This window comes from Globicephala melas, chromosome 1 (assembly GCF_963455315.2).
Source record: "Globicephala melas chromosome 1, mGloMel1.2, whole genome shotgun sequence".
Classification (NCBI taxonomy): Eukaryota; Metazoa; Chordata; class Mammalia; order Artiodactyla; family Delphinidae; genus Globicephala; species Globicephala melas.
In genome coordinates this window covers 89,653,770-89,674,887 of record NC_083314.1, presented here as the reverse complement: position 1 = coordinate 89,674,887, position 21,118 = coordinate 89,653,770, and the positions used below count along the sequence as shown (strand labels likewise).

The 21,118-nt window shown below is 41.3% G+C and overlaps 1 long non-coding RNA gene across 1 annotated transcript; it reads right to left on the bottom strand.

Moving 5' to 3' along the window:
• Positions 1 to 14,540: 14,540 nt before the first annotated feature.
• LOC138842757 (uncharacterized) lies at positions 14,541 to 19,095 on the bottom strand. The gene is made up of 4 exons (XR_011377585.1): positions 18,985 to 19,095; positions 18,025 to 18,164; positions 17,111 to 17,327; positions 14,541 to 14,633 (listed from the first exon to the last, which is right to left on the bottom strand). It is a non-coding gene; the product is annotated as an uncharacterized lncRNA (long non-coding RNA).
• Between the last annotated feature and the right edge of the window lie 2,023 nt (positions 19,096 to 21,118).

Sequence of the window (21,118 nt, the reverse complement as noted above, 5' to 3'; positions counted from 1 at the left end):
TTTCACTTTCTCTTGCAGTAAGAGAGTCTGCTCAAAAAGATGTAGGTCAAAGTTCCTGGGTGAATCTGTGGAAACATTTTTTTAAGAGACAGACTTATCTACCATGCCCCTCACGTATTCTTCCTGCCTGGAACATGGATGTGAAGCCTGGAGCTGCAGCACCCATATTGCAACCCCAAGGATGAAAAACATATGATAAGGAGCCATATCAGGAAGATAAAAGGAACCTGGGCCTTAAATGACATTCTTGAGCCCTGCATCATCAGCCCTGCACTGCCTACCTCTAGACTCATGTGAGGAAAAATGAACCCCCTGGTTAGCCCATGACTGTTTTGTTTTCTCTTGCTTAGAGCCACACCCAACCCTAAGTGATCCCTATAGGGGTTATGGAAATCAAACTAAAGATGATAAGACTCTATACCCCAATTTTTAATTGCTATTATGTCTGTCTCTTGTCCAAATCCTACTGTTTTCCTAGAAGAAGAAGACAAAGCATTGGTGTTGAATAAATAGAAAGAAAAGATTACCCAGAGTATCTAGTACCTGTGTCATTCCTCCCACTCTCTTTCACCCCTAACACACCTATGACTAACACAATACTAACCAAGGATTCAGATATCCTAAGGGCCCTTTCCTACTCCCTACTCCCCCCTCCTCCAGGAAGTATGGGTCTCTCCACAGATAACATGAATGCTACTTCTGCAGCTTAATAACATCCTGTCCCAGGGACAAGAGAAAGGGTGGAAATTCAGGAACTCAGTTCCCTCCTTTAATTAAACTGTGATTGGAAGATCATACATCTATACTGCTGACTCTTCAGAAAATCAAGTGATAATCAAATACAGGGTCACTAATCCTTTGTGCATACATAGTGACTGCTGCTATTTTCAGCACCTTGGAAAGTACTTATATTTTTCTGGCTCTTCAAGGACCTTGACACAATGCAAGGGGCTCCTGGATCTTTTTCTGATAACTTTTGGCATAGCCTAACTTTTTACTCTATTACTGGAAAGAAGAGAGCACCTGGGGCCTGAGTCTAGTGCATTGGCATCCTAGGCATTTGCTCAACCTGCAAAGGAGAGGGGGAGATTGCCCTGTCCTGCTTCCAGCCAGCCACCGCTGTCATAAGGCAAATTTCAGTACTGGTGCCGTGCACCACTGTCAGAGCAGGTAGGGACGAATGAGAACACTGAGAACAGTGCCTAGCATATGTAGGGGCTCAATATTATTGTTGAATAAACAAATAAACTCTGTATATCTATCTACCAATAGTAATAGTACTTATATCCTATGAGAACTAAATTATATAAAGCTTTGAAAGTGCTTAATAAAATGCCAACATATAAGATGTGTTTAATAACTGTTAACTATAATCCTAAGAAAATTATACAAAATGTGAACAAAGATGTTCATTACAGCATTGCTTTTAATATAAAAATACTGTATTATAAAAATATGGCCTGTTCAGGATCTCGTTCCATGTATTTTAATATCAGTATCGCCTTTCTCTTTGTCATTTTGGTACTGTGAGTCAAAGTCCTTCACCGGCCCTCCTGTCCTCGCTGTGTTTGATCACATGAAACCAAGTGAAGTCAATCAGATTCTATTTCCTAGGAATCAGAATCTTGAGTTGAGTAATACATGAATTGAAAGTATTTGGGTCTGAGTCATAGTACTGGCAGTACCCTAAAGAGGTACCTCCATTCATTTCTGCTATCCAGATACCCGAAGCTTCCCAGCATCTAAACTAATTTCCTATGATTTAATTGTTCGACTGTTTGATGTTGTGTATAACTCAGTACCTTTTTAGATTAATTAGCCAGAGTTAGTTTCTGTTGCTTACAACTAAGAATGTTCATAAATTCTGTGGTCTACCAGTAAATTATGTGGCCAGGCCTACAACCTTAATCTCCTCATTCCAAATATGTGTGTGTGTGTGTGCGCGTGTGTGTGCGCGCGCAAGCACACACGTTGATCATTGAACAACACGGGGGTGGGAGGCAGGGGGGTTTAGGCATGCAGATACTCCTCACGGTTGAAAATCCATGTATAACTTGTAGTCAGTCCTCCTTATATGCAGTTCCTTGGAATCTGCAGCTCCACGTTGCAGATTCAACCAACCGCAAATCCTGTACTACTGTAGTATTTACTATAGAAAAAAAAAATCCATGTATAAGTGGACCTGCACAGTTCAAGCCTATGTTATTCAAGTATCGACTATATATATACATACACTCATACACACACAACTTAAATGTTTTAAGTATGTGGTAATCTATAAAATGGAATGAAACACAGCCATAAAAAGATGTTTACAAAGTGCCGTTGTAATGATAGGATGGTACTGATTGAGAACTTTACCTTGGGAACAGGGCAGTTTAAAGCAGAGACAGAAAACTGTTGAAAACAAAATAATTAAATATTATAGGGGCTGAGTTTAACAGAGATCTGATCCTTAATCTTGAGACTCCCCATACTGACAGAACTGACAAAAGTTGAACTGATTTGGTGGCTTTTTATCATGGAAAAATAAAATAGAGTCACCTTTTTTAAGGAGTATAGTTTGTCAAGAGAGTTTATCCACTCTTTTCCTCCTCATGGAAGAAGAGATGGAGAAAATGCAACTTATCACCACCTTCAAGCTAAAAGAGTGGGTCCCAAGAGAATTGTTTATAACTATTGGGGACATATCCAAGAAGGAGGGCCTGAGGTCTCAATCCTAGGTTCTGCCATAGCCGGGAGGAGGACACTGAGGGTGGGGTTGAGGGGTAGTATTGTGGTATTGTCAAGTGATGAGGGGAAAAGAACTACTTTCTTGAGTGCCCTCCAGATATCTCCTATGCTCAAACGCCACACAGTAGGGCCATGGAAGTGTATGAGCATGGTAGATATGCTGAACTTGGAGGCAAAAGGGGTACCATAGGGATAGACCCCTCATAGGAATGTTGGGTTCCCTGCCCATCTATATTGACCAGATGACAAAGAGCTAGAATAGTGGTGGTGACCAGTAGGAAGGGGCAGCAACTTGCCAAAGGCAGTCACCTAGGAAGTTTTTTTCCTTTTTCTTCCCTGCATATATCCCTATAAAGGAGGGGTAAGGGCAGAGAAGAGGGAGGGGATATACGGGAAGGAACAGACTATGCACTCTGCCCCTCTGTAGTATCCTTCCCAGTACACACTGCACATCTAGCCAGTCCCTTGGGGATAGGAGTTTTGAATCAATCAAATATAAGATTGAAATTTTTAATGTAAAATATTAGGCTTAATAGTGGAAATTAGACAGTTTTAATAACCAAATGTGACTGAAAGTTATAGAGTCAGATCAAGCTGTTGTCACGGCTGCCTTCTCCCCAGTGGGAGAAGAAAATTTGACATAGCATGGTAGTAACAATTATTGGAAGAGTTAAAATATTCCAGGTTTATACCCTGATGAACTTGAGGCTTTATCATCAAACTGGTTCCATTCATAGCATAATATAAATTGCAAAAATCAGGATATAAAACGATACCTGTGATATACCTCCATTTTGTAAAATATACAAATGGATTAAAGGAAATACACCAGAATGTTCTGGGTAGATGGAATGATGAGTAATTTTAATTTTCTTCTTCACGCCTTTCTTTACTTCCAAAATTTCCTCAGTGGGCATATATCAATACACTGCTTATATAATCAGGAAAAAAATACACAAAAAACTTCACTGTGTGAGTGTCCTTCTCCAAGTTCCCCCCTTTTGGTGCAGCTCCCCCCCTCATTTTTGGCTGCTCTAGTGCTAGAGTCTCCTTCAATAACAGAGACAAGTAATATTTGAGGGCAAAGTAAAGTTTCAATATAACCAAGATTCTCTTTCAAATGTTGATTTTAGCGTTTGGTGAAGTTTTTATCTGAGGAATGCTGAATCACAACATCCCAGGAGCTGGACCCAGACCTCAAAGCTCCACGGTCTTTCCACTGGAGTCTCTGAAACTTTTAAAGAAATCGTGCTCTCAGGGGCAACTGATTCTTGTGTCAAGTGCAATTGATTTTCCTAGGGCCAGAGTAGCAGAGTAGCAAGTGCTTGCAGTACAGCATGAGCAGCTTGGTGGGATCTTACGTACGTACGTAATCCACGTGGTGCCAATTCCAATTTCTCATCCTTCGGTGAAGTATGCATAGAACAAGGTTAGAGATATGGGACTTTTCCAAGACACAGTTGTTTTCCTGAAGATGAAGCTTGAATAAAACAGTCTACACAAAGACACTGTCCCAACACCTGAATTATAGGCATCCAGAGGTGCTCAGGAACAATTAAGGGGCCAGAGTCATCCAACAGCCACTGGCTTCAGTGAGGAGACAGAAGAAAAGGGTGCTCATGAGGGTTTTCGAGAAAGCAATAAAATAAGGCCATGTTTCTGCTAACAAAGAATTGTATTTGTTTCCATGTATGTATGCTAGATTACATCCATTTTCCATTAACAAAGAACTGTGAAGAAGGAAAACTAGCAAGATGACAGAGAGAGGAATCTTCAAAGGTTCTGATCATTGCTGAGCTCTCACCCCAGAAAAGTGCCTGGGAGCTCTGCCCTAGTTCTGGAAGATCTGGGAGGTCAGAACAAGAGCAGGATAAAGGAAGGACAAGTGTTCACAGTGGCTGAGTCTTCCTTTTTACGGTTGCGATGTGAGTGACCCCAGTGACCTTCATTTGCCCCATCACAGGTAGGAGCCACAGTTCCAGGCAAAATCAGCCATAAACATAGTTAGAGGAGATGCTCATGTGCTAAGAAAAGTTTTGGTCCCCAGAACTGTCTCCTGCTTCTGAATGTCCAATCCTTCTAACAGAGATCAAGGCCTACAACTAAAAAGGAAGTCGTTATGTAACCATGTCCCCTAGAGCGTAAACACAGTTCCTTAGACTTACATTAAGGTGCAAGTGACTAATGTAATTTCAGATCCTATACTGAAAGTGAGTTTTCATGGCAAGTGAAAGTTGGAGATCAGGAGGTAGCATCCTGAAGGAGAGAAGAGAATCTAGCTGCCAAAAAAAGAAACAGAGTGAGAGAGGGTAACAAAGTCAAACTAACTTCACTCTCTGGCTTGGAATTGGTGACATTTTCCAGGAAGATACAGAACCCCCCCTAACCCTTTGGGAAGGAAATCAATATAAATTGAGATATTCTCTGGTTGTGACAAATTAATTTCTCAGTGTTCAAAATAGATTTGATCTCTAGAAAGAGCCTCCACTGGGAATAGGAGATCTGTGAAGGCCAGGGAACGGCTACAATGTGTGTGTGTGTTGGGAGGGAAACTTCCAATTATCGATCCATGGAGTGTTAGACTGTGCTCAATTGGCTTTTGGGGTAACATATTTAACCAGGGTTAATTTTTAACTGAGCTATGAAGGAGATTAGGGAAAAGCCAAGAGATGCAGTGTTAAGGTCATCCACCTACACAATAATTACCAAACTAACTCTTATTTGAAAATCATTCGTACTTTCCTTTTGAAGCACTTCCATTATTGGCAATGTTCATTGAAGCACTATTTACAATAACCAGGACATGGAAGCAACCTAAGTGTCCATCAACAAATGAATGGATAAAGAAGATGTGGCACATATATACAATGGAATAGTACTCAGCCATAAAAAGGAATGAAACTGAGTTATTTGTAGTAAGGTGGACGGACCTAGAGGCTGTCATACAGAATGAAGTATGTCAGAAAGAGAAAAACAAATACTGTATGCTAACACATACATATTGAATCTAAAAAAAAAAAAAGAACCTAGGGGCAGGATAGGAATAAACACTCAGAGAATGGACTTGAGGACATGGGGAGGGGGAAGGGTAAGCTGGGATGAAGTGAGAGAGTAGCATGGACTTATATATACTACCAAATGTAAATTAGATAGCTGGTCGGAAGCAGCCACATAGCACAGGGAGATCAGCTCGATGCTTTGTGACCACCTGGAGGGGTGGGATAGGGAGGGTGGGAGGGAGGGAGATGCAAGAGGGAGGAGATATGGGGATATATGTATAGGTATAGCTGATTCACTTTGTTATAAAGCAGAAACTAACACACCATTGTAAAGCAATTATACTCCAATAAAGATGTTAAAAAAAGAAATCTCACTAAGAAGCCCGTCCTTTGTGGACTCTCTGCCTTATACCAGAGAGATGAGTCTTTGTTCTGGTTCTAAACCTTGTACATACTTGAACTATTTTATTTATCTCATGAGACTGCATTTTTTTTCTTATTACTTATCTGTCTTTCCTACTGGCGCTATGGGCTCTTTATGGGTCTTATTCTGTGTCTTATTTGCTTTCATGTTTCCTGAGCTTTTAATTTTCTGGCTTCTAATAGTAGATGGTCAGTAAATGCTTTTGGACTGAACTGATCATTTCTCCTCATAGGTTGAGGATCAAAAGAACTAATATCTGTGAGTGTTCTTCATGAATGATGGCTAACTCTAAAATGTTTACAATTATTGTTGAAAAGAAAATAGGTAGGTTTCCCCCCACCTAGTTTCCCCTTTCTTTCCCATTCTGGTTCTCCTCCACTCCTAGACAATTTAGTGACACTCCCCAAAGTTGCCAAAAACACAGAAAGACTCTTCTAGAAAGACAGAGGAGTGAGTAATGCTCAGCAAGGATGAACATTTGTCAAAAATTTATTCCCAACAGAGCAAGTTTAGAAAATCAATATCATTTTTACCTTATTATGGGACAATAGCTTAAAGAGGAAGTCTCTCACTCCAATCAGTGTCAAGATCAGCAATGTCAATGGAGAGGCAAACAGATCTTCCTAATTCTACACTTTTCTGGTGAAGAGGCAGGGTTCTGGATTTAGTTAATAAAAAACAGAGAGCAATTAGGGAGGTATTCTTTTTTCTGATACATTGGAAAAGTCACTCTGTGAGTAACATTAAGAAAAACAGTGTGAATGGGAGCTGGAGGAAAGACCACGTATCAGTATCTCTATCCAGGAGCATCTTCCCCTGTGGTCCAGAATCCTGACAGAGAAGTCAAGCTGACCTTGGGAAGAAAAGATAAATCATTAAACTGAGGCAGTGGTGCTTGTGGACCACATGGGCTTTCACCTGAATAAGAAGTGGATCAGGAACTACCTGTCCTTGGCTTGGGTAGGAAGTAGCAGCAGAGATCCAAACCCTTAATGGCCCCAAGTACCCCTCTCTGACAGGGACCACCAGACTACACTGCCCCAACTTTTGCCACAATTGCAAATTTTGTGCCAACAACTCTACTAGAGGTTCTTTTAGCATAGATCTCAACAGGTGCCAACTGATCTCATTATCAGTCTTTTCCAACCCACTCTCATCTACCAAAATCTCCATTTCTTCCTAATTGCCTAAATCTGCTATTGTCCTGGACTCTTCTTTACTCCTTTCCTTTCTGTATCTACTCAGATGGAAAACTTCATTTAACCTACCAGTGAAAGGCCTCTCACATTCATCCTTTCCTGTCCATTCCCACTGACATTGCCTTTGCTTAGGCCATGATCCCCTTCCTAGATTTCTACAAAGGCCTGTTGGTCTCCACAATAACCGTATAACACCTCAACTCTTCTACATCGCTAAGAGGGTGATTTCTGATTGTTTCTCTCCCCACCTTTGTGTGCAGTATAAAATTCCAACTCTTTATTCTCTAATAGCTGTGATTTTTTTTTTTTTTTTTTTTTTTTTGCGGTACGCGGGCCTCTCACTGTTGTGGCCTCTCCCGTTGCGGAGCACAGGCTCTGGACGTGCAGGCTCAGCGGCCATGGCTCACGGGCCCAACCACTCCGCAGCATGTGGGATCTTCCCGGACCGGGGCACGAACCTGTGTCCCCTGCATCGGCAGGCGGACTCTCAACCACTGCGCCACCAGGGAAGCCCATAGCTGTGATTTTAAAGTATGCTATCTAATACATAAAGTTCTTTCTATTTTGACCACAATTTACACTTCCAGTCTTATTTCTCATGTTAATTCACACAGATTCCCTTATCGAATCCCAAATATTCCTTCTGCATTGCCATTTTTATATTGTCCCTTAGCCTTGAAAATCTTGTCTTCAAAATGAACACATCCCTCAAAGTCAAACTCAAATGCCACCTCTGCCATTTGGCCTTCCTTCCTTGCTCCCACCTAGGTGATCTATTCCATCTCAGGACCTTCAAGCACTAGATGTCTCTGTTGAGACACTGGCAACTTGCTTCTTGCATTGTAATTATTTATGTATCTATACATCAACCCAATGCTAGTCTGCAAGTATGTCTAGGGAAAAGACTGAATCTTATTAAATTAGCATCCCCCCAATCTTAACACAGTGCCTCATTCATAGAAGAATGGAGCAGTGGATGAGGTTGTAGAAGAATAGACTCCTGGGCCTTTAAAGAGGATGCCCCACCTTGGATCAAGCTTCTCTCTGGTGAGGTCTCCAGTGTCATCTACCTAGAAAACACTCCGTTGGCTTTCCTCCTGAACCCCCAAGAAGAGCAACAAATGAATTTGAATCAGGAAATGGGAAGGATGGAGTAAAACAAGGATGTCTTCCTGGGGCAGATAAGATTTAGAAATGATTTTCGAAGGACAGTAAGGTAGGATTTCAATTGGGGTAGAGGAAGAAGGCATTCAAGGAAAGAGGTGGCAGTTGAACAAACACAGAATGGCAGAGGGAGTGGTGTGGTTGTAATGGTGGACAAGGAGCAGGATCTCTTGGCTGGAGCAGAATCTCTGCAATGGGAGTGAGGAAAAATGAGGATGTTGACATGAGAGTGGATGGGGTTCATGCATGGACCCTAGAGGCCAGGCAGAGCAAATCAGAGACTCCCTTCTCCAGGGCCCATTGCTCAGCTTAACCTCAGGTACCCACTGGCTCAGAGAAGTTTGGTATCATGGTTAAAAGCATGAGAGTGGGGGCTTCCCTGGTGGCGCAGTGGTTGAGAGTCCGCCTGCCGGTGCAGGGGACATGGGTTCGTGCCCCGGTCCAGGAAGATCCCACATGACGCGGAGCGGCTGGGCCCGTGAGCCATGGCCACTGAGCCTGCGCGTCCGAAGCCTGTGCTCCGCAACAGGAGAGGCCACGACAATGAGAGGCCCGTGTACCGCAAAAAAAAAGCATGAGAGTGACTGGATTATAGTCTTAGTTTTATAACTTCCTAGTTTATGTGGCATTGGGAAAGTAATTTAATCTCTCTGTGTCTCAGTTTCCTCATCTTTAAGATAAGGAGAATAATATTACCTACATTATAGGGTTATTATAGGATTAAATGAATAAAGCACTTAGAAGAGTGCCTGAGCTATATAAGTGAATTATTTTATTACTCCTGGGGACATCCCAAAACCAGGGTCCAATAATTAGCATCATAAAATTCATCAAAATCGATCAGTCTCAGAACTTGGGAGACCCACATCAGAAAAGGCCTTTTTACATTCTCAACAAAGACATATAGAACAGTCCTGGGGAAATGGCAAGGTCAGAGATGCCCAAAGGATTGGACAAAGAGCTGGTGAGATTCCAAAGTCAAGTGTGGAGACCCACATTGGGTCTTTGTTTTTTTCAATTTTTGAATTTTATTTTATTTATTTTTTTTACACAGCAGGTTCATATTATTTATCCATTTTATACACATCAGTGTATACATGTCAATCCCAATCTCCCAATTCATCACACCACCACCCTCACCCACCAACGCTTTCTCCCCTTGGTGCCCATATGTTTGTTCTCTACATCTGTGTCTCAATTTCTGCCCTGCAAACCAGTTCATCTGTACCATTTTTCTAGGTTCCATATATATGTGTTAACATACAATATTTGTTCTTCTCTTTCTGACTTACTTCACTCTGTATGACAGTCTCTAGATTCATCCACATCTCTACAAATGACCCAAGTTCGTTCCCTTTTATGGCTGAGTAATATTCCATTGTATATATATTCCACAACTTCTTTATCCACTCATCTGTCGATGGGCATTTAGGTTGCTTCCATGACCTGGCTATAGTAAATAGAGCTGCAATGAACATTGGGGTGCATGTGTCTTTTTGAATTATGGTTTTCTCTGGGTATATGCCCAGTAGTGGAATTGCTGGGTCATATGGTAATTCTATTTTTAGTTTTTTAAGGAACCTCCATATTGTTCTCCATAGTGGCTATATCAATTTACACTCCCACCAACAGTGCAAGAGGGTTCCCTTTTCTCCACACCCTCTCCAGCATTTGTTGTTTGTAGATTTTCTGATGATGCCCATTCTAACTGGTGCAAGGTGATACCTCACTGTGCTTTTGGTTTGCATTTCTCTGATAATTAGTGACGTTGAGCAGCTTTTCATGTGCTTCTTGGCCATCTGTATGTCTTTTTTGGAGAAATATCTGTTTAGGTCTTCTGCCCATTTTTGGATTGGGTTGTTTGTTTTTTTAATATTGAGCTGCATGAGATGTTTATATATTTTGGAGATTAATCCTTTGTCCATTGATTCGTTTGCAAATACTTACTCCCATTCTGAGGGTTGTCTTTTCGTCTTGTTTGTAGTTTCCTTTGTTTTGCAAAAGCTTTTAAGTTTCATTAGGTCCCATTTGTTTATTTTTGTTTTTATTTCCATTACTCTAGGAGGTGGATCAAAAAAGATCTTGCTATGATTTATGTCAAAGAGTGTTCTTCCTATGTTTTCCTCTAGGAGTTTTATAGTGTATGGTCTTACATTTAGGTCTCTAATCCATTTTGAGTTTATTTTTGTGTATGGTGTTAGGGAGTGTTCTAATTTCATTCTTTTACATGTAGCTGTCCAGTTTTCCCAGCACCACTTATTGAAGAGGCTGTCTTTTCTCCATTGTCTATCTTTGCCTCCTTTGTCATAGATTAGTTGACCATAGGTGCGTGGGTTTATCTCTGGGCTTTCTATCCTGTTCCATTGATCTATATTTCTGCTTTTGTGCCAGTACCATACTGTCTTGATTACTGTAGCTTTGTAGTATAGTCTGAAGTCAGGGAGTCTGATTCTTCCAGCTCCCTTTTTCTCCCTCAAGACTGCTTTGGCTATTTGGGGTCTCTTCTGTCTCCATACAAATTTTAAGATTTTTTTTTCTAGTTCTGTAAAAAATGCCATTGGTAATTTGATAGGGATTGCACTGAACCTGTAGATTGCTTTGGGTAGTACACTCATTTTCACAATATTGATTCTTCCAATCCAGGAACATGGTATATCTCTCCATCTGTTGGTATCATTTTTAATTTCTTTCATCAGTGTCTTATAGTTTTCTGTATACAGGTCTTTTGTCTCTCTAGGTAGGTTTATTCCTAGGTATTTTACTCTTTTTGTTGCAGTGGTAAATGGGAGTGTTTCCTTAATTTCTCTTTCAGATTTTTCATCATTAGTGTATAGGAATGCAAGAGATTTCTGTGCACTAATCTTGTATCCCGCAACTTTACCAAATTCATTGATTAGCTGTAGTAGTTTTCTGGTGGCATCTTTAGGATTCTCTAGTATAGTATCACGTCATCTGCAAACAGTGCCAGTTTTATTTCTTCTTTTCCAATTTGTATTCTTTTTATTTCTTTTTCTTCTCTGATTGCCATGCCTAGGACTTCCAAAACTATGTTGAATAATAGTGGTGAGAGTGGGTAACCTTGTCTTGCTCCTGATCTCAGTGGAAATAGTTTCAGTTTTTCACCATTGAGAACGATGTTGTCTGTGGGTTTGTCATATATGGCCTTTATTATGTTGAAGTAAGTTCCCTCATAAATTTTTATCATAAATTGGTGTTGAATTTTGTCAAAAGCTTTTTCTGCATCTATTGAGATCATCATGTGATTTTTATTCTTCAATTTGTTAATATGGTGTATCACATTGATTGATTTGCGTGTATTGAAGAATCCTTGCATCCCTAAGATTAATCCCACTTGATCCTGGTGTATGATCCTTTTAAGGTGTTGTTGGATTCTGTTTGCTAGTATTTTGTTGAGGATTTTTGCATCTCTATTCATCAGTGATATTGGTCTGTAATCTTATTTTGTAGTGTCTTTGTTGGTTTTGTTATCAGGATGATGGTGGCCTCATAGAATGAGTTTGGGGGTGTTCTTTCCTCTGCAATTTTTTGGAAGAGTCTGAGAAGGATGAGTGTTAGCTCTTCTGTAAATGTTTGATAGAATTCACCTGTGAAGCCGTCTGGTCCTGGACTTTTGTTTGTTCAAAGATTTTTAATCACAGTTTCAATTTCATTACTTGTGATTGGTCTGTTGATATTTTCTATACCTTTCTAAGAATTTGTCTGTTTCTTCCAGGTTGTCTATTTTATTGGCATAGAGTTGCTTGTAGTAGTCTCTTAGGATGCTGTGTATTTCTGCGGTGTCTGTTGTAACTTCTCCTTTCTCCTTTCTAATTTTCTTGATTTGAGTCCTCTCCCTCTTTTTCTTGATAAGTCTGGTTAATGGTTTATCAATTTTGTTTATCTTTATCAGCTTTTAGTTTTATTGATCTTTGCTATTGTTTTCTTTGTTTCTATTTCATTTATTTCTGCTTGATCTTTATGATTTCTTTCCTTCTACTAACTTTGGGTTTTGTTTGTTCTTCTTTCTCTAGTTCCTTTAGGTGTAAGATTGTTTATTTGAGATTTTTCTTGTTTCTTAAGGTAGGCTTGTATTGCTATAAACTTCCTTCTTAGAACTCCATTTGCTGCATCTCATAGGTTTTGGATCATCGTGTTTTCATTGTCATTTGTCTCTAGGTATTTTTTTGATTTCCTCTTTGATTTCTTCAGTGATCTCTTGGTTATTTAGTAATGTATTGTTTAGCCTCCATGTGTTTGTGTTTTTTACGTTTTTTCCCTGTAATTCATTTTTAATTTCATAGCATTGTGGTCAGAAAAGATGCTTGATATGATTTCAATTTTGTTAAATTTACTGAGGCTTGATTTGTGACCCAAGATGTGATCTATCCTGTAGACTGTTCCATGTGCACTTGAGAAGAAAGTGTAATCTGCTGTTTTCGGATGGAATGTCCTATAAATATCAATTAAATCTATCTGGTCTATTGTGTCATTTAAAGCTTTTGTTAATTTTATGTTTGGATGATCTGTCCATTGGTGTAAGTGAGGTGTTAAAGTCCCTCACTATTATTGTGTTACCGTCAATTTCCTTTTTTAGAGCTGTTAGCATTTGCCTTATGTATTGAGGTGCTCCTCTGTTGGGTACATATATATTTATAATTATTATAGCTTCTTCTTGGATTGATGCCTTGATCATTATGTAGTGTCCTTCTTTGTCTCTTGTAATATTTTTATTTTAAAGTCTATTTTATCTGATATGAGTATTGCTACTCCAGCTGTCTTTTGATTTCCATTTGCATGGAATATCTTTTTCCATCCCCTCACTTTCAGTCTGTTTGTGTCCCTAGGTCTGAAGTGGGTCTCTTGTAGATAGCATATATTTGGGTCTTGTCCATTATCCATTCAGCAAGCTTGTGTCTTTTGGTTGGAATATTTAATCCATTCACGTTTATGGTAATTATCAATATGTATGTTCCTATTATTATTTTCTTAATTGTTTTGGGTTTGTTTTTGTATGGTCTTTTCTTCTCTTGTGTTTCCCACTTAGAGAAGTTCCTTTAGCATTTGTTGTAGAGCTGGTTTGGTGGTGCTGAATTCTCTTAGCTTTTGCTTGTCTGTAAAGCTTTTGATTTCTCCATTGAATCTGAATGATATACTTGCTGGGTAGAGTAATCTTGGTTGTAGGTCTTTCCTTTCATCTCTTTAAGTATGTCATGCTACTCGTTTCTGGCTTGTAGAGTTTCTGCTGAGAAATCAGCTGTTAACCTTATGGGAGTTCCCTTGTATGTTATTTGCTATTTTTCTCTTGCTTCTTTCAATAATTTTTCTTTGTCTTTGACTTTTGCCAATTGCATACTATGTGCCTCGCATGTTTCTCCTTGAGTTTATCCTGTATGGGACTCTCTGTTCTTCCTGGACTTGGATGGCTATTTCCTTTCCCATTTTAGGGTAGTTTTCTACTATAATCTCTTCAAATATTTTCTCAGGTCCTTTCTCTCTTCTCCTTCTGGGACCCCTATAATGTGAATGTTGTTGCATTTAATGTTGTCCCAGAGGTCTCTTAAGCTGTCTTCATTTCTTTTCATTCTTTTTTCTTTATTCTATTCCACAGCAGTGCATTCCACCATTCTGTCTTCCAGGTCACTCATCCATTCTTCTGCCTCAGTTATTCTGCTATTGATTCCTTCTAGTGTATTTTTCATTTCAGTTATTGTATTGTTCATCTCTGTTTGTTTGTTCTTTAATTCTTCTAGATCTTTGTTAAACATTTTTTGCATCTTCTCGATCTTTGCCTCCATGCTTTTTCTGAGGTCCTGGATCATCTTCACTATCATTATTCTGAATTCATTTTCTGGAAGGTTGCCTATCTCCACTTGATTTAGTTGTTTTTCTGGGGTTTTATCTTGTTCCTTCATCTGGTACATAGCCCTTTGCCTTTTCATCTTGTCTATCTTTCTGTGAATGTTGTTTTCGTTCCATAGGCTGCAGGATTGTAGTTCTTCTTGCTTCTGTTGTCTGCCCTCTGGTGGATGAGGCTATCTCCCACGTTGGGTCTTGATCTGGGGAGCAGATTCAGAGGAGGCATCTGGGCCAAAGACTGGGTGGACACCACCAGCTCTGATGGGGACAGGACACAGACCAGAGAGTGAGGGTCAGGCCGGGGCAAATGAAGTAGGGCAGAGCTGCACTCCCCCACTGCCCCCACCACTGCCAAGCACTGGGGAAGGTGCTCAGCCTGAACATCATTAGCAAGAGGAAGCAGACACATCTTGGTGCATCTCAGAAATGCTCTGAGAAAGTCAGTAAACAGGTATTTGGTTAGGCTTTTTTGAAATCCCTGTGAACACATTCTTAGCCAAGAATATAAGTTGAGAGAAGAAAGCTACCAACTTGTGAGAGGGGCTGCGTATTATGAAGAGAGTATTACATCCCCCTCTGGGAAAGAGGACTGACACAGCAAAGAAACTTAATGAGACGCAATATCCTGCCTCGTCTGATGTTCGTTTGCAGGGATTGTAACACAAATCTCCAGAGTGGGGGAGGCTATTTAATGTGGGTAAAAAGCAAGGTGGTTTGCAGCAAGTGTTTGTTAAGTTTTCCATGGGCTTAAAAGCTGAGCAGGGGCCTTTCTTTGCAAAACAAGAAAGAAGGGAAAACAAAGCCTGTGTATGGAGATCCTGCAAAGTTTCCCTTTTCATTAATTATTCAGAAAGTAGCAGAAAGGAGTCCGGTACTGACAGGATGCCTCAGCTCTTCTAAGTGTCCCTGAAAGGGCCCAGCTATACCATCTGCAAGGCCTAGCTCTCCAGGCAGAGGAAATACCAGCCAAGTTGGGGAGACAGCTCTCTGTCCTTTGTATAGCTAGAAAAGAGCTGTCGCTTTTCTACTCGCGGGGGACCAGAGAGAAAGTAGTGATAAAACTTCTCTAGGTGATGTGAAGGTGGGGTGGGGTGGGAAGTAACATTAAAGCGCCTCCCTGTGCCAAATACTGTGCTAGGCACAATGCATAAGTTATCTCTTAATAATACTAAGATAAGATTCTAATCTTAGCCAAATTGATACAAGATTAATTGAGGAATGAGGAAAGGAAGGAAGGGAGAGAGGGAGGCAGGGAGGGAGGAAGGGAGGGAAAAAAGAAACAGAAAAAAGGGAAGAAAAAGAAAGATCTTTTAGTCAAACAGGATCCAAATCTCAGTTCTGTCCATTGCTAACAAACCAGGATTTCATTTTCCTCCCTCGTAAAACAAGATTGTTGTCAGGCAGATGAGAATACTATGTGACACTTCCTAGCTCAGAGCTTGGTACATATTTGGTGTTCAGTTAGCGTTTATTCATTTATTAATTTGCCTAAAAGGTAGAGTTGTGGTTGTGGGAAGAGAATAAGATATAGAATCTGCAGACGTGAATCGAAGCTTGAGTTTGCCACTTTCTGACTGAATGACATGGTGTAAATCACTCAGCTCTCTGGGCTTCAAACATCTCCTTCTTATGACTGACAAAAACAATTTACCAAATAGGATTATTGTGAAGCTGAAATGAAATGTTATCTGTAAAATGCTTAGCAGAGTGCCCTATCCCTTCAAAACTCTGAAAACAACAGTTATTCGTACCAGCTGCTTGGTGTAAGGGCTTTTGGGGTTGAGGGAGGAAAAAGGCATAGAGAGAGCTTAGTATCCTGAGCATTTAAATAGTTACATGTACAGATTCCTAAACACTTAACCTGTGACCAGCATGGTAGTTACAAAAATGAAAGCCCATCATTTTACTGAGCTTCAGGTATGCATGGTGAGGTCCAGTAAGCAGGTAAAATGGAATCTGCTGGACATCTATATGGGAGGATGCTGATCCTCCCAGTTCAGGAGGACAAAGTGTTTGGGGGCTCTGGGAAAGCTGTTTCTACTTATGGTACTGTCACATCCGACTTGGAAAATACTGTTCACCTACCACTTGCTGCAAAGAGCAATGTATTGCACCCCAGACCACACACCACATTGTCTTGCTGGGAAAAAAGATGGCTAAAGAGTCTCGCTCTATTGTAGACACGGTAATGTCACTGAGGGAGCATTTAGGGGAAGGAGGAGGGAGGAAGGAAGAGGCAGCTGACTCTCCTGCTGGGTCCACAGGAACCTGTCCTGGAGAGTACTTCCCTCCTGATTCCTGCCCTCTTCCCTCCCTGCACTTGGCACCTGGGAAGTTGGGATGCTCCAAGCTTTTGCGGACTCATCTTTCGTCTCCAATGACAGTTTGAGTTTATTAAGAAGCAGGTGCTGCCTCTCCCCTGCCAGGTCTTGGGAAATGTTGAAGTCCATCCATGCTCATGAGGCCATTGAAAAGAGAGAGTAGCCTGTGGTTCCGCCACCACAAAGAGAGGAAAATGCGGTCAGGTGGGCATCTGAAGGGCAGCGAGGGGCACGAAGTCAGCCCTGCAGGAACAACCCCTTGTTTGGAGGCCACATAAACGCAGTCAGCCCAGGTCTTTCTTGGTTTGTAGGGACTGAACTAAAGTGCATTATGTTTGCTCTCAGGCCCTTTGACTGGGAGAGTCTTGTGTTTTGGAAAACATCATGTGTCATAATGGCTGGTTGCCAATTTACCTTCCAATGCTTATTTGAGTTCTGGAAGGAGCTGACTTGGGAAAGCCAAATGAAATTTTAATTCTCCCAAGGAATAACCATTGAGGGGCTGATTGAGAGTTGATTAACTTCAGCGTGGCTAAGAGGAAATCCGGAGTTCATGCCTCTGCTCCTCTATTTACCAAATATTTTCAATTTGGAAAAGTTGGTGGCCCCATCTGAGCCTAGTTTTCTGCATCTGTAAAATGGAGAAAATTCTCATCACAAAATGTTTTTTTCTCTTTCTTGCTTTCTCTTTTTACGGTATCTATATGAGATGATGAATGCTAACTAAACTCACTGCAGTAATCATTTCACAGTATGTGTAAGTCAAACCATTATGCTGTACACTTTAAAGTTACACAGTGATGTACGTCAATTGTATCTCAATAATGGAGACTATAATGTCACTCACTTAACTGATATTAACAGATATTTATTGATTAATAAAACTATGTGTCAGGAATCCTGTTAGGGATTTTAACATGAATAAGACATGATCTCTGCCCTTAAGGAGCTTACAGTCCAGTCTACCTATTGTATCAGACCCCCTTACACACCAATTCAGATCACCTTCGCCTCACTTGTCCCTTGTCTCATGTACCACTGAAGCTTCCAAGTTTACGTGACTCTACCTGACTTCACATAGGCACAACCTGATAGTGCCCTGCCTCATGTCCCTGCTGCACAGCTCTTGCCACCCACCTTAGGGCTGTCCTGTTGACATTGTAGAGTGGAACATCTCAGGACCCTGCTTGGCACACACACAGATGCAACCCAGAAATGCAGGGGAGTTAGGGCCCCAGGGGGTAAAACCTTGACCACTAGGAGATGGAGTCCGTAGGTAAATTCTTCCCCAGTTCTCTCCGGATGAATGTTGTTAAGACGTCACTTACATGGCTTCTCAGAGGACTATTCTGTGAAGTCAATTCGCCACACTTGGTAGCAGCCAGTTGATAACATATCCTCATAGTAACTCTCCTCTTCCCTGCTTCACCCTTCTTGATCTCATTCTTGCTCCCTGGAATTGAACTTCCTAAAAAAGTAATAGTACATAAAACTTTTCATCAATCTTTACTTTCTACTTTCAGTTTCTGTTTTCTTAACGCAGGCTAAGACTGTTGGTATCAGGAGTAGAAATTTACCTCTAGAAATTAGACCTTCAGGATGGGATTTTGGAGGTGGATTCCTCAGAGTCTGATGGCAATAAAGACCCCATTGTTAATAGTGGTGAGGGTAGTGATAACCTGTGGCGTACAATGGCATAAAAATACAAAACTTGGGCTTCCCTGGTGGCGCAGTGGTTGGGGGTCCACCTGCCGATGCAGGGGACGCAGGTTCGTGCCCCGGTCTGGGAGGATCCCGCGTGCCGCGGAGCGGCTGAGCCCGTGAGCCGTGGCCGCTGGGCCTGCGCGTCCAGAGCCTGTGCTCTGCAGCGGGAGAGGCCGCGACAGTGAGAGGCCCGAGTACCGCAAAAAAAAAAAAAAAAAAAAAAAAAAAAAAAATACAAAACTTATACTTCATGTTAATTGAGGTGAAGTGCAGGATGAGGTATTGAAATATGTGAGGGCTGTGGTACTGGCAAAGTGTAGGAGCGTTGATAATTATATGGAGTGAGGTGACTTTTGTTAACTGCACTGGAAACCTTGTTATAACTTTCAATAATAAATGCCCAACTTCTACTGTCCTACATTAGAGTCAGGGCTCAGGTAGGAAAAGAGAGGGATTGTGAAACCTGGATTGGGGATGTTTGAGTGGACAGGTCTGAGAATCTTGAACCCTCAGATTCCTCTGAACCCTGCAAGTTGTCAAAACTAGTTCCTCCTCCCTTGCCGGGGAGAACAGCCCCTTCTTGCCTGGAGATCTTGTAATGACTTCACTGGAGGCAGGTACTTCTTTTACAAAATGATGACTGTTTTCTTCAAAATCTTCTGCTACCCCTCAATGCCTTCAAGAAGATAACCAGGATCAGATCTCAGCACAGCTTGAGGAGTGAAGTACAGTCTCTGATCTGGGAGGAAACAGGTTACATGCTGAAGGAATTATAGAACCTTGATAATACGTACCAGAGTAACATGTATAGAAATAAATCTTTGTGGGAGGGGAGTAAATAGAAGACTATATAGGAAATATTTTTTGACTTGGAAGATCTCACCTATATTCTAAAGAGGTCACCTAGAGCCTATTCTCACAATCTCTTGGGATGACTCCTTAACTTGGACATGATAATGGCCTACAGTAAATTAGGTGAAGATTTTGGAACTCCCTTGGTGTGGTATTGAAAAGAAAGGATCACAAGAGATCAAGAAAGCAGGAATGTTAGAAGAGATGTCTTTAAAAGACCCGAGGAGCTACCACCTGACCATGTCCTCCAGGATGGCCTAGAGGACAGCCCCTTCACTAAGGTGCTAAGGAATGCTTGGATGAGAGAGACACTAGCATCTTTGGGGAGCTTAGCAGTGGTTTTCCTCTGTAAACTAAAATTGCTGGTGAGAGATGCTGCCAAAGAACTGGATTCCTAGTATCAATGGATTTGATAGGATACAGGAATGGTGAAAGTTAGGTGGCTGCTCTTAACCATCAGAGGCATGGTGGACATAATTATTGTATTGGGCAGCAAGGTCAGAGTAGAAATCAAGGTGCTTTGAACATTAGGGATCTATGGCAAGGGTGGTGATATGCTGGTAAATGTTTAACAACCAACTCTCTGAAGAAAAACAAAAACCTTACTTGTAGCATTTGCCAATTTCCATGGGGGAAATACTCCCATCGTGGCCATTTTCAAGCTACCAATCTGACTTCATTGAACATGGAGTTGAGAAGAGATATGCACAATTGGTTTCTGTGAACTGATATGAACTGGTTTCAGCGTACCAGCGGGCAGTGGCTAATATATCATAGTGCTCCTAAGTCTTCTGGAGCATTTCTTAACTTGTGTATAAAAAATGTTCAAGAGCTGGTGAGCAGAAAGCTGTCATTAAGCCATCAAAATGGAAAATCATGGTCCCTATTTACTTTCTTGATCTAAGGCAGGACACAGACACAGAGCCAACTGATTGAAGATAAGACTGGGTCTCCTTGAGTAAGAACCATGCAACGCCACTGCAAGTGCATGGGGTAAATATTTCTCTGATTCTTCCCCATGGGGACATGTGGCCTTTTGCTAGAGTATATATACACTAGGGAAAAGTGAAGACCCTGACTTTTCAAGATCTGTCCTATATGGGTTCTAACACTGACCCATGGGACATGAAATGCCACTGTAGTCCCAAAGTTAGAGAGCTCTCATGGAAGCCAGGTAATAAACAGAATCCTGGCCCTAGTCCATCTCAAAATGTTTCCACTGGGTCAGCAGACCCATTCTATGGTTATATCCCTGGTCTCCAAGAGTGTAATTGGGATAGCTATACTTAGCAGCTGGCTGAACTCTCACATTTGTTCCCTGACCTATGAAGTAGGGATCATTATACTAGCAATGGCCAAGTGGGAAACCTCTGAAATTGACCAACTCCCTACTTTCTGCACTGACCAAAATAGTAATCAGAAACATAGGCCAGAAGAAATTGCAGAGGTTAGTGTCATTATCAAAAGTTTAAAAGAGGGCTTCCCTGGTGGCGCAGTGCTTGAGAGTCCGCCTGCCGATGCAGAGGACACGGGTTCGTGCCCCGGTCCGGGAAGATCCCACATGCCGCGGAGCGGCTGGGCCCGTGAGCCATGGCTGCTGAGCCTGCGCGTCCGGAGCCTGTGCTCCGCAACGGGAGAGGTCACAACAGTGAGAGGCCCGCGTACCGCCAAAAAAACCCCAAAAAAACAAAAAAACAAAAAAAAGTTTAAAAGATGTAAGGGTGATGGTCTCATCATATCTTCATTTAGTTTACCTGGGTGGTCTCAGCAAAAAACAGATGAATATAGGCATTTGACGGTGGACTACCCTAGGTAAGGGGTAATCCCAATCATAGTTGCTGTGCTGGATGTGATATCTTTCTCGGG